At 39.5% G+C, this 12,042-nt stretch overlaps 1 non-coding gene across 1 annotated transcript; it reads right to left on the bottom strand.

Annotated features, from left to right (window-relative positions):
- Positions 1-7,959: 7,959 nt before the first annotated feature.
- Positions 7,960-8,067, bottom strand: LOC127747354 (small nucleolar RNA R71). Its single transcript, XR_008009154.1, has one exon. It is a non-coding gene; the product is annotated as a small nucleolar RNA R71 (small nucleolar RNA).
- Between the last annotated feature and the right edge of the window lie 3,975 nt (positions 8,068-12,042).

Here is a 12,042-nt window from a genome sequence, read left to right on the forward strand (position 1 = left end):
GATTGGCTGGGTTGCCTCCCAGCAAGCGCTTCTTTATTGTCTTTAGCTGGACTATTACTGAGCTTTAATCAAGCCTCAGTTTTGAGCATTCTTGCTCAAAATTGCCTTCAAGATAATGTTTGACTCTCTGTCCATTAACAATGAACTTTTTATTAGAATCATTATCTTGAAGCTCTACGTATCCATATGGTGTCACGCTTGTAATCACATATGGTCCTCTTCACCGGGATTTTAATTTTCTGGGGAATAATCTGAGCCTATAATTAAATAGTAGAACTTTCTGTCCTGGCTCAAAGACTCTGGATGACAATTTCTTATCATGCCATCTTTTTGCTTTCTCTTTGTAAATTTTTGCATTCTCGAAAGCATTGAGTCTAAATTCCTCTAACTCATTTAACTGGAGCAATCATTTTTCTCCAGCTAACTTGGCATCAAGGTTCAGGAATCTGGTTGTCCAGTAGGCCTTATGTTCTAATTCTACTGGCAAGTGACATGCCTTTCCATACATAAGCTGGTATGGAGAGGTCCCTATAGGGGTCTTGAATGCTGTTCTGTATGCCCACAAAGCATCGTCCAAGCTTCTTGCCCAATCCCTTCTACGGTTAATTACAGTCCGTTCCAGGATTCTTTTGAGTTCTCTATTTGAGACTTCAGCTTGCCCATTTGTCTATGGGTGATATGGAGTGGCCACTCTGTGGCTAACTCCATAACGAACTAAAGCAGAGTAAAGCTGTTTATTGTAGAAATGAGTGCCCCCATCACTGATTAGTACTCTAGGGGTGCCAAATCTGTTGAAGATGTGTTTCTGGAGGAATTTTAACATTGTCTTAGTGTCATTAGTGGGTGTAGCAATGGCTTCCACCCATTTGGATACATAATCCACTACCACCAGAATATAAGTGTTTGAGTATGATGGTGGGAAAGGCCCCATGAAGTCAATACCCCATACATCAAACAACTCAATCTCCAAGATCCCTTGTTAAGGCATGGCATAACTGTGAGGTAAATTACCAGATCTTTGGCAACTATCACAATTAAGTACAAACACTCGGGAATCTTTATAGAGAGTAGGCCAGTAGAAGCCACATTGGAGGACACTTGTGGCTGTTTGCTCACTTCCAAAATGTCTTCCATATTGTGATCCATGGCAATGCCATAGGATCTTCTGCGCTTCTTCTTTAGGCACACATATACGGATTACTCCGTCTGCACATCTCTTGAAGAGATATGGTTCATCCCAAAGATAGTACTTTGTATTTGTGATCAATTTCTTTGATTGCTGCCTACTGTACTCTTTGGGTATGAACCTCACTGCCTTGTAGTTTTCAATGTTTGCAAACCATGGCACTTCCTGGATGGCAAAGAGTTGCTCATCCGAAAAGGTTTCAAAGATCTCAGTAAGAGGGAGGGACGCCCCTTCTACTGGTTCTATTCGGGACAGGTGATCTGCTACTTGGTTCTCTGTCCCTTTTCTGTCTCTTATTTCTATATCAAACTCTTGCAGAAGCAACACCCATCTGATGAGTCTGGGTTTTGAATCCTGCTTTGTGAGTAGATATTTAAGAGCAGCATGATCAGTGTACACAATCAATTTTGATCCTACTAAATAGGATCTAAACTTGTCAATGGCGTAAACCACTGCAAGCAACTCTTTTTCTATGGTTGTGTAATTCTTCTGTGCATCATTTAAAACACGATTGGCATAGTAAATGACGTGCAGAAGCTTGTCATGCCTTTGTCCCAACACTGCACCAATGGCATGTTCACTAGCATCACACATTAATTCAAATGGTAATGTCCAGTCTGGTGCAGAGATGACTGGTGCTGTGACCATCTTAGCTTTCAGAGTCTCAAACGCCTGCAGACACTCCTTATCAAAGATAAATGGCGTGTCAGCAGCTAGCAGATTACTTAGAGGTTTGGCAAATTTTGAAAAATCCTTTATAAACCTCCTATAGAATCCTGCATGCCCCAGAAAGCTTCTGATTGCCTTAACATTGGCTGGTGGTGGTAATTTTTCAATTACCTCTACCTTAGCTTGATCCACCTCTATTCCCCTGTTTGAGATTTTGTTCCCAAGGACAATTCCTTCAGTCACCATAAAGTGACATTTTTCCCTGTTTAAAACCAGGTTAGTCTCCTGGCACCTTTTTAGAACAAGTATTAGATGGTCAAGACAGGAGCTGAATGAGTCTCCAAATACTGAAAAGTCATCCATGAAGACTTCCAGAAATTTTTCCACCATATCAGAGAAAATTGAGAGCATGCACCTTTGAAAGGTTGCAGGTGCATTGCACAAGCCAAATGGCATCCTTCTGTATGCAAATACTCCAGATGGACATGTGAATGCCGTTTTCTCTTGATCTTGGGGATCTACTGTAATTTGATTATAACCTGAATATCCATCCAGGAAGCAGTAGTATTCATGACCTACTAGTCTTTCCAACATCTGTTCTATGAATGGTAAAAGAAAATGATCCTTACTGGTAGCTGTATTGAGCCTTCTATAATCAATACACATACGCCACCCTGTAACTGTTCTTGTAGGAACCAGTTCATGTTTTCATTATGAACCACTGTCATGCCACCCTTCTTAGGGACGACTTGGACAGGGCTTACCCATGGGTTATCAGAAATAGGATAAATAATCCCAGCCTCTAGTAATTTAGTGACCTCTTTCTGCACCACTTCCTTCATGGCTGGATTCAGCCGCCTTTGTGGTTGAACCACTGGCTTGGCGTCACCCTCCAATAGGATTTTGTGCATGCATCTGGCTGGGCTAATGCCCTTAAGATCATTGATGGACCATCCAAGAGCTGTCTTGTGTGTCCTTAGCACTTGAATTAGTGCTTCCTCTTCCTGTGGCTCTAAGGTAGAGCTTATGATTACAGGAAAGGTATCACCTTCTCCTAGAAATGCATATTTTAGGGATGGTGGTAATGGTTTGAGCTCGAGTTTGGGAGGTTTCTCCTCTTCCTGAGGGATTTTCAGAGGTTCTATTATTCTCTTTGGTTCCTCCAGATCAGGCTGAACATCTTTAAGGATATTCTCTAGCTCTAATTCGAGACACTCAGCCATATTGACCTCTTTTACCAGAGAGTCAATAAGATCAACGCTTATGCAATCATTTTGGGTGTCTGGATGTTGTATGGCTTTGACAACATTCAACTTGAACTCCTCCTCGTTGACTCTCAGGGTTACTTCTGCTTTTCGGACATCAATAAGGGTTCAGCCAGTTGCTAGGAAAGGTCTTCCTAGAATGAGAGTTGCACTCTTGTGCTCCTCCATTTCCAGCACCACAAAGTCAGTAGGAAAGGCAAATGGCCCAACCTTGACAATCATGTCTTCAATTATGCCTGATGGGTATTTAATGGAGCAATCAGCAAGTTGGAGACATATCCGGGTTGGTTTGACTTCTTCAGTCAAACCAAGCTTTGTGATAATAGATGCAGGTATTAGGTTGATACTTGCCCCAAGATCACATAGAGCTTGCTTGGTGCAAGTACCCTCTAATGTGCATGGTATCATAAAACTTCCAGGATCTTTAAGCTTCTCAGGTAAGTTTTTCAGAATGACTGCACTGCATTCTTCAGTGAGGTAAACTTTTTCAGTTTCCCTCCAATCCTTCTTATGACTTAAGATCTCTATCATGAACTTAGCATAAGAGGGTATTTGCTCAAGTTCCTCTGCAAACGGAATCTTTATTTTAAGAGTCCTGAGATAGTCTGCAAAGCGGGCAAATTGCTTATCCTGTTCCGCTTGGCGGAGTTTCTGAGGATAAGGTATTTTGGCTTTGTATTCCTCAACCTTAATTGCTGTAGGTTTATTGCCTACAGATGTGGGTTGGGAAGCCTTTTTAGAAGGGTTATTATCAGCACTTGTATGTGTCTGATTCCCCACTGGCGTTTGAATGCCAGGGGTGGAAGCTGGAGTGGCGTTAGACGCTAACTCCTTACCTGTTTCTGGCATCTGAATGCCAAAACTATGCTTTCTTTGGGCGTTCAATGCCAAATCATTGCTTGTTTCTGGCGTTGAACGCCAGGACTGAGCATGGTCTGGGCGTTCAGCTCCAGCTTTCCACCCATTTTCTGGCGTTTGGGCGCCAGAGTCATTCCTCTCTGGGCTCTGATTGTCCTCAAATGGATTTTGGGTGGTCTACTCATTTCTTGGCTTCCTGCTACCTTGAAGTGAGGTATTTAATATTTTCCCACTCCTTAATTGAACTGCTTGGCATTCTTCTGTTATTTGTTTTGATAACTGCTGTTCTGTTTGCTTCAACTGTATTTCCATATTCATATTAGCCATTCTTGTCTCTAGTAGTTTCTCCTTGAATTCGGCTAACTGTTTTGTTAGAAAATCTAATTGTTGATTGAATTCAGCAGCTTGATATGCAGGACTGAGTACAGCAATTATTGTTTTAGCCTTTTCCTTCTTGGGTACAGGTGCTGATTCCTGGCAACTGTATCAATGAGCTCTTGAGCTTCTTCAATTGTTTTTCTCATGTGTATAGATCCACCAGCTGAGTAGTCTAGAGAAATCTGAGCTCTCTCTGTATGCCCATAATAAAAGATATCTAATTGCACCCACTCTGAAAACATTTCAGAGGGGCATTTTCTTAGCATCTCTCTGTATCTCTCCCAGGCATCATAAAGGGATTCATTATCTCCTTGTTTGAAGCCTTGGATGCTTAGCCTTGGCTGTGTCATCCGTTTTAGAGGAAAATAGTGACTCAGGAATTTTTCTGACAGCTGTTTCCATGTCTTTATGCTGTTTTTGGGTTGGTTATTTAACCACCTCTTAGCTTGGTCTTTTACAGCAAATGGAAACAGTAATAATCTGTAGACATCCTGATCTACTTCCTTATCATGTACTGTGTCAGCAATTTGTAAAAATTGTGCCAGAAACTTTGTAGGTTCTTCTTGTGGAAGACCGAAATACTGGCAACTTTGCTGCACCATGATAATGAGTTGAAGATTCAACTCAAAACTACTAACTCCAATGGAGGGTATACATATACTACTCCCATATGAAGCAGTAGTGGGGTTAGCATATGACCCCGGAGTCCTTCTGGACTTTTCATTTCCACTTAGTTCCATGATGGAGCAAGGGAGATGGTATAGATGTTGATATTGTTTATTTTATTAAATGTAAAAATTTATTTTCGAAATAGTAAAATAAGATAAAATAAAAAAAATGAAATAAAAATAAAAATATAAATTTGAAAATATTTTGTGAAGATTTTCAAAAAAAATTGGGGGGGAGAGAGAAATTGGTTAGGATATTTTTGAAAAAGATAATAAAATAAATTTTTTTTACTTGACAACTAAGATATGATAAGATAAAATTTTGAAATTAAAATTTGAAAAATAAAAAAATTTCGAAAATATGCTTAAAAATAGTTAGAAAAGATATTTTTTCGAATTTTAAATTTTATGATGAAAGAGAAAAACACACAAAAGACACCGGATTTAAAATTTTTAGATCCAATGCTCCTTGTTTTCGAAAATTTTTGGAGGAAAAACACCAAAGAACACCAAACTTAAAAATTTTAAGATCAAAACACAAAGAAGACTCAAGAACACTTTAAAGATTCACAAGAACAACAAGAACAAAAGAAAGAACACCAAACTTAAAATTTTTAGAAAACTTTAATAAGATTTTCGAAAATTATGAAAAAGATTAACAAGAAAACACCAAACTTAAAGTTTGGCACAAGATTAAATCAAGAAAAATTATTTTTGAAAAAGATTTAAAAAGAAGATACGCAATTGCCAAGAGCATAAGCCAACGTTCTAGCCAACTGAGCTATAAATTTAATGAGTTTTTAAAGATGTATTATAATTATAGATAAAAATAAATTCTTGAAAACTAATGTTTTTAAAAAAAGCACAAGAAAAACAAGAAAAGACACAGAACAAGACAAACCAAAGATCAAACAAGAAAAATTGACAAGAACAATTTGAAGATCAAGGAAAAACAAAGAACTCTAATTCGAAAATTTAAAGGAAAATACAAGATATGCAATTGACACCAAACTTAGAACAAGACACTAAACTCACGAAAAAAAACTAAAATTTGATAAAGAAAAATAATGTTTTTGAAAAAATTTTTTGAAAAGGGAATAAAGGACTCAGAATTTAATGACTCTATAGCAACAAAAATAAATTATTCCTAATCTAAGCAACAAAATAAACCTTTAGTTGTTCAAACTCGAATAATCCCCGGGAACGGCGCCAAAAACTTGATGCATGAAATTTGAATCCCAATATCAAAATCAAGATTTCTTATGATCTCGTACCACTAACCAGCAAGTGCATTGGGTCGTCCAAATAATACCTTACGTGAGTAAGGGTCGATCCCACGGAGATGATTGGTTTGAAGCAAGCTATGTTTATTTTATTATTCTTAGCCAGGATATCAATTAAAATTATCAGTTTGAATTATTAGAAGAATAAAAGAGCATAAAATAAATAATTGTTACTTTAATAATGGAGAATATGTTGGAGTTTTTGGAGATGCTTTGTCTGCTTTATTTTAGCTTTTCTCTTGTAATCCTCTTCCCACACGCAAGGCTCCTTCCATGGCAAGCTCTATGTAGGGTGTCACCGTTGTCAATGGCTACTTCCCATCCTCTCAGTGAAAACGGTCCAAATGCTCTGTCACATCACGGCTAATCATCTGTCGGTTCTCAATCACTTTGGAATAGAATCCAATGATTCTTTTGCGTCTGTCACTAACGCCCAGCCTTCAGGAGTTTGAAGCTCGTCACAGTCATCTAATCCCAGAATCCTACTCGGAATACCACATACAAGGTTTAGACTTTCCGGATTCTCATGAATGCCGCCATCAATCCAGCTTATACCACGAAGATTCTGATTAAGGAATCTAAGAGATACTCATTCAATCTGATGTAGAACGANNNNAAGCACGAATGAACATCTTAGATAGGAACAAGCGTGTTTGAATGAAAAACAGAAATAATTGTATTAATTCATCGAGACGCTACAGAGCTCCTCACCCCAACAATGGAGTTTAGAGACTCATGCCATCAAAGAGTATAAAATTCAGATCTAAAAATGTCATGAGGTACCAAATAAGTCTCTAAAAGTTGTTTAAATACTAAACTAGTAACCTAGGTTTACAGAGAATGAGTAAACTAAGATAATTGGTGCAGATATCCACTTCTGGGGCCCACTTGGTGTGTGCTGGGGCTGAGACTTAAGCCTCTCACGTGCTTGGGCTGTTTCTGGAGTTGAATGCCAGGTTGTAACGTGTTTTGGTCGTTGAACTCCAACTTGTAACCTGTTTCTGGCGCTGGACGCCAGACTGCAACATGGAACTGGCCTTGAACGCCAGTTTACGTCATCTATCTTCGCATAAAGTATAGACTATTATATATTGCTGGAAAGCCCTGGATGTATACTTTTCAACACAATTGAGAGCGTGTCAATTGGACTCCTGTAGCTCTAAAAAATCCATTCCGAGTGCAGGGAGGTCAGGATCCAACAGCATCAACAGTCCTTTTTCAGCCTAACTCAGATTTTTGCTCAGCTCCCTCAATTTCAGCCAGAAAATATCTGAAATCATGGGAAAATACACAAACTCATAGTAAAGTCTAGAAATATGATTTTTGCTTAAAAACTAATAAAATTCTATTAAAAACTAATAAAAACATGCTAACATCTACATGAAATTACCCCCAAAAAGTGTATAAAATATCCGCTCATCAGCTTACCTGCTCAAGAGCCTATCAAGCATCTTAGGGATTTCCAGACTGCTTGTTCTACTATTAAGCATGATGGCACTGATGAAATCTCCATTCTATTGAAAGCCTTCCCATTTTCTCTGGAGGGAAAGGCAAGAGAGTGGTACTACACTCAACCCGTAACAACTAATTCCAACTGGGATACACTTAGGAGAGAGTTTCTAGATAAATTCTTTCCAGCTGAAGTTGCCGATAAGCTGAGGAAGGACATGTCTATGATCATTCAGGATGAATCTGAAACCCTCTATGAATACTTGGAACGCTTTAATAATCTTCGAGACACATGCCCCCATCATATGATTGACAAGATAGTGTTGCTCGGTTACTTTACACAGGGTTTGAAATCTCAAGATAGGACCACACTGGAAGGTGCTAGCAATGGTTCTATGAAAAAGTACAAGACTACGGAAGAAGCATGGCAATTGATCAGCGACTTAGCTGACTCTACTAGGAATCATAGGCAGAGACAAAGTCGGTCAAGAGCTGTTGCAGAGGTATCCACTAGTAAAGAGACTGCTGCTATAGCTCAGAGCTTATGTGAAATGACTAACTTGCTGAAGCAGATGCAACTGAATCAACAACAACCTCAGAAAGTTTAGCCTTCTCCACCACAGCACAGCCAGCAGTTGGTTCCACAAAGAGTATGCATAATCTGTGCAGATTACAGTCACTATACCGATGAGTGTCCGCAACTCCAACCAGAAGACAACACTGTAGCAGCCACTCATAACTTTCATGACCGCCCCAATCAAGGGTATAATCAAGGTGGCAACTATAACCAATGATGGCAGGATAACTCTAACCAAGGTTGGAGAGACAATTCCAACCAGGGTTGGAGGGACAATTATAATAGAGGAGGCAGAAATAATAATAGAAATCAGAGGTGGAATAACAATAACAACTTCAGGCAGCAGAATCAGAATCAGTCCTACAAAGCACCTTATTTAAGACAGCCTCAAGCATCTCAGCAGACTTCTCAGATCACTTACCCCTCTTCATCTCCTAATGAAGAATTACTACAAGCCATTGATCGGAGACAACAGGCCATGGAAAATAACCTTACTTCTTCTCTGAATGGTTTGAATTCTACTTTGCAAGCCCTTGTCTCACAGATTGGATCAATGAACAACTCCAACAACCAGTCCTCAAGCTCTGGTGGATTCCCCTCTCAACCATTACCCAACCCAAAGGGTGGCATTAATGCCATCACCCTAAGGTCTGGAACCACACTGCAAGAGAGGAATCAGGAGGAGCCAAGCCCACCAGAACACGCCTCAACTGAAGAGGTAATAGAAATAGAAAATGTTGAAGAAGAAGAGGACATACAGGACATAGCTGAAGAAGAAGAAGCTCAACCACAGGAGGAAGCACCAAAAGGCGCAAACACTGCAGAAAACACCACTCCTATTCCATTTCCACAACTTACAAGGATGCCCAGGAAGCAGTTGGAACCTGATCCCAAAATGGTAGAAATCTTCAAAAAGGTTGAGGTAACTGTTCCCCTTTTTGATGTCATTCAACCGGTACCTAAATATGCAAAGTTTCTAAAAGATTTGTGCATAAATAAAGACAAAATTAATGAATTAAAAACTATTTCTTTAGGAAGTTCTATGTTCGCTTTAATGGGAAATTTACCTGAAAAGTGTAGTGACCCAGGTCCTTGTATAGTTAGTTGTACTATTGGTGGTGTAGTAATTTATGATTCCATATGTGATTTAGGAGCATGTGTTAGTATAATGCCTTTATCTGTATATGATGTTTTGAGGCTCCCTCCCTTAAAAAGGTCAGCAGCTTGTTTTGTGTTAGCAGATAAAAGCATTATTACAGTGGCTAGAGTTGCTGAAGATGTTTTAGTGAACATTAAAGGGCTCACATTCCCCACTGATTTTTATATCTTGGAGATGCCCCATAATGACTCAGATAAGCCATCATCAATCCTACTTGGGAGACCATTCCTGAAGACATCAAAATTCAAATTGGATGCTTCTTTAGGAATATACTCTTTTGAAATAGATGGCCGAATGGTAATCTTCAATCTGAATGGAGTCATAAACAACCCTCCAGAAGATCGTTCTATCTTCCAGTGTGACATCATAGATGAAACCGTGGCTGAAGTTCACCAGGAAGAGTTCGAAGATAAGTACATAGGACAAGGTCCAAGTGTGGGAAATTCCGAGGACAATGCAAGCACTCTACCACTGCCACCAGTTCCAGATAATCCAGAGCCAGATCATGACCGTAAGTTAGAATTGAAACCTCTCCCTCCACACCTCAAATATGCCTACCTTGAGGACAAGCAGAAGTTTCCAGTTATCATTGCACAGGACCTCACCCCTAAACAGGAAGAGCAGTTACTTAGTATGCTGAGGACGCACAAGAAAGCAATTGGCTGGAGTTTAGCAGACATAGTAGGCATCAATCCTCAAGTTTGTGAGCACATGATATTTTTGGAAGAAGGATCAAGACCTGTTCGTCAACCCCAAAGAAGACTGAACCCACTATTTTAGAGGTTGTCAAGAAGGAAGTGACCAGACTATTAGAGGCAGGTATTATCTACCCCATCTCAGACAGTGAATGGGTAAGGCCAGTACAAGTGGTGCCCAAGAAGTCTGGAGTCACTACAATGAAAAATGAGCATGGAGAGCTCATAGCAACCCGAGTACAGAACGCCTAGAGGGTCTGCATTGATTACAGGTGTCTTAAACAAGCTACTCGTAAGGATCACTACCCTCTTCCATTCATTGATCAAATGCTGGATCGCCTGTCAGGTAAATCACATTATTGCTTTTTAGATGGTTACACAGGCTATTTCTAGATTCATATAGCTCCTGAGGATCAGGAAAAGACTACCTTTACATGTCCTTTTGGGACTTATGCTTACAAGAGAATGCCCTTTGGCCTGTGCAATGCACCAGCCACTTTCCAAAGGTGCATGATGAGTCTTTTCTCTGATCTGATTGAGGACTGTATGGAGGTTTTTATGGATGATTTTAGCGTTTATGGTGATTCTTTTAACCTTTTCTTGGATAGTTTATCTAGAGTATTAGATAGATGTGTCAACACGAACCTTGTATTAAATTTTGAAAAATGTCATTTTATGGTTAAACAAGGAATCGTACTGGGACATGTTGTATACAATACTGGCATATCTGTAGATCCAGCAAAGGTGGATGTTATTTCTAGTTTGCCTTACCCCTCTTCTGTGAGGGAAGTCTGTTCGTTCCTTGGCCATGCAGGTTTTTACAGGAGATTTATTAAGGACTTTAGTAAGGTAGCACTTCCCCTATCCAGATTACTGCAGAAAGATATTGAGCTCGAGTTCAGTGAGGATTGCAAACAAGCGTTTGACAAGCTGAAAATCGCCCTAACTCAAGCTCCAATTGTGAGAGGACCAGACTGGAGCCAACCATTTGAAATCATGTGCGATGCTTCCAACCATGCAGTAGGAGCAACGTTGGCTCAGCGTGAAGGTAAGGATCCTTTTGTTATTGCTTATGCGTCTAAGACTTTAGACACTGCCCAGTCCAATTATACTACTACTGAGAAAGAGCTTCTTGCTATTGTTTTTTCTCTGGATAAATTCCGAGCTTATTTACTTGGTACTAGAGTAGTAGTATATTCAGACCATGCAGCTTTAAAGTATCTATTAGCTAAAAAGGAGTCCAAACCAAGGCTCATACGTTGGATACTGCTATTACAAGAATTTGATTTAGAAATAAAGGATAGGAGTGGTAACCAGAATCAAATGCTAGACCACTTGAGTCGCCTTGAGAACATTAAGGATGATTCTACTCCTATAGATGATAATTTTCCATTTGATAACCTACAAGCAGTATCTGAGGTAGTCCCTTGGTACGCACCTGTAGCTAATTATCTAGTTAGCCACACATTTCCTCCACACTTTTCTAAGCATCAAAGGGACAAGCTGAAAAGCGAGTATAAATATTATATATGGGATGACCCATATTTATGGAGATGTGGCACTGATCAGGTAATTAGACGTTGTGTGCCTCAATCAAAATTCCAGTCCATTTTAGAGGCATGTCACTCATCTGAGAGTGGATGACATTTTGGCCCTCAAAGAACAGCTAGAAAGATCTTAGACTGTGGATTCTGGTGGCCTACTCTTTTTAGAGACGCTGCTGAGTTTTGTAAATCTTGTCTCCCATGCCCAAAATTTGATAATATATCTAAGAAGGATGAGACGCCTCAACAAATTATGCTTTTCTGTGAAATTTATCATGTTTGGGGCATTGACTTCATGGGTCCATTTCCAA

This window comes from Arachis duranensis, chromosome 4, assembly GCF_000817695.3.
Source record: "Arachis duranensis cultivar V14167 chromosome 4, aradu.V14167.gnm2.J7QH, whole genome shotgun sequence".
Taxonomy (NCBI): domain Eukaryota; kingdom Viridiplantae; phylum Streptophyta; class Magnoliopsida; order Fabales; family Fabaceae; genus Arachis; species Arachis duranensis.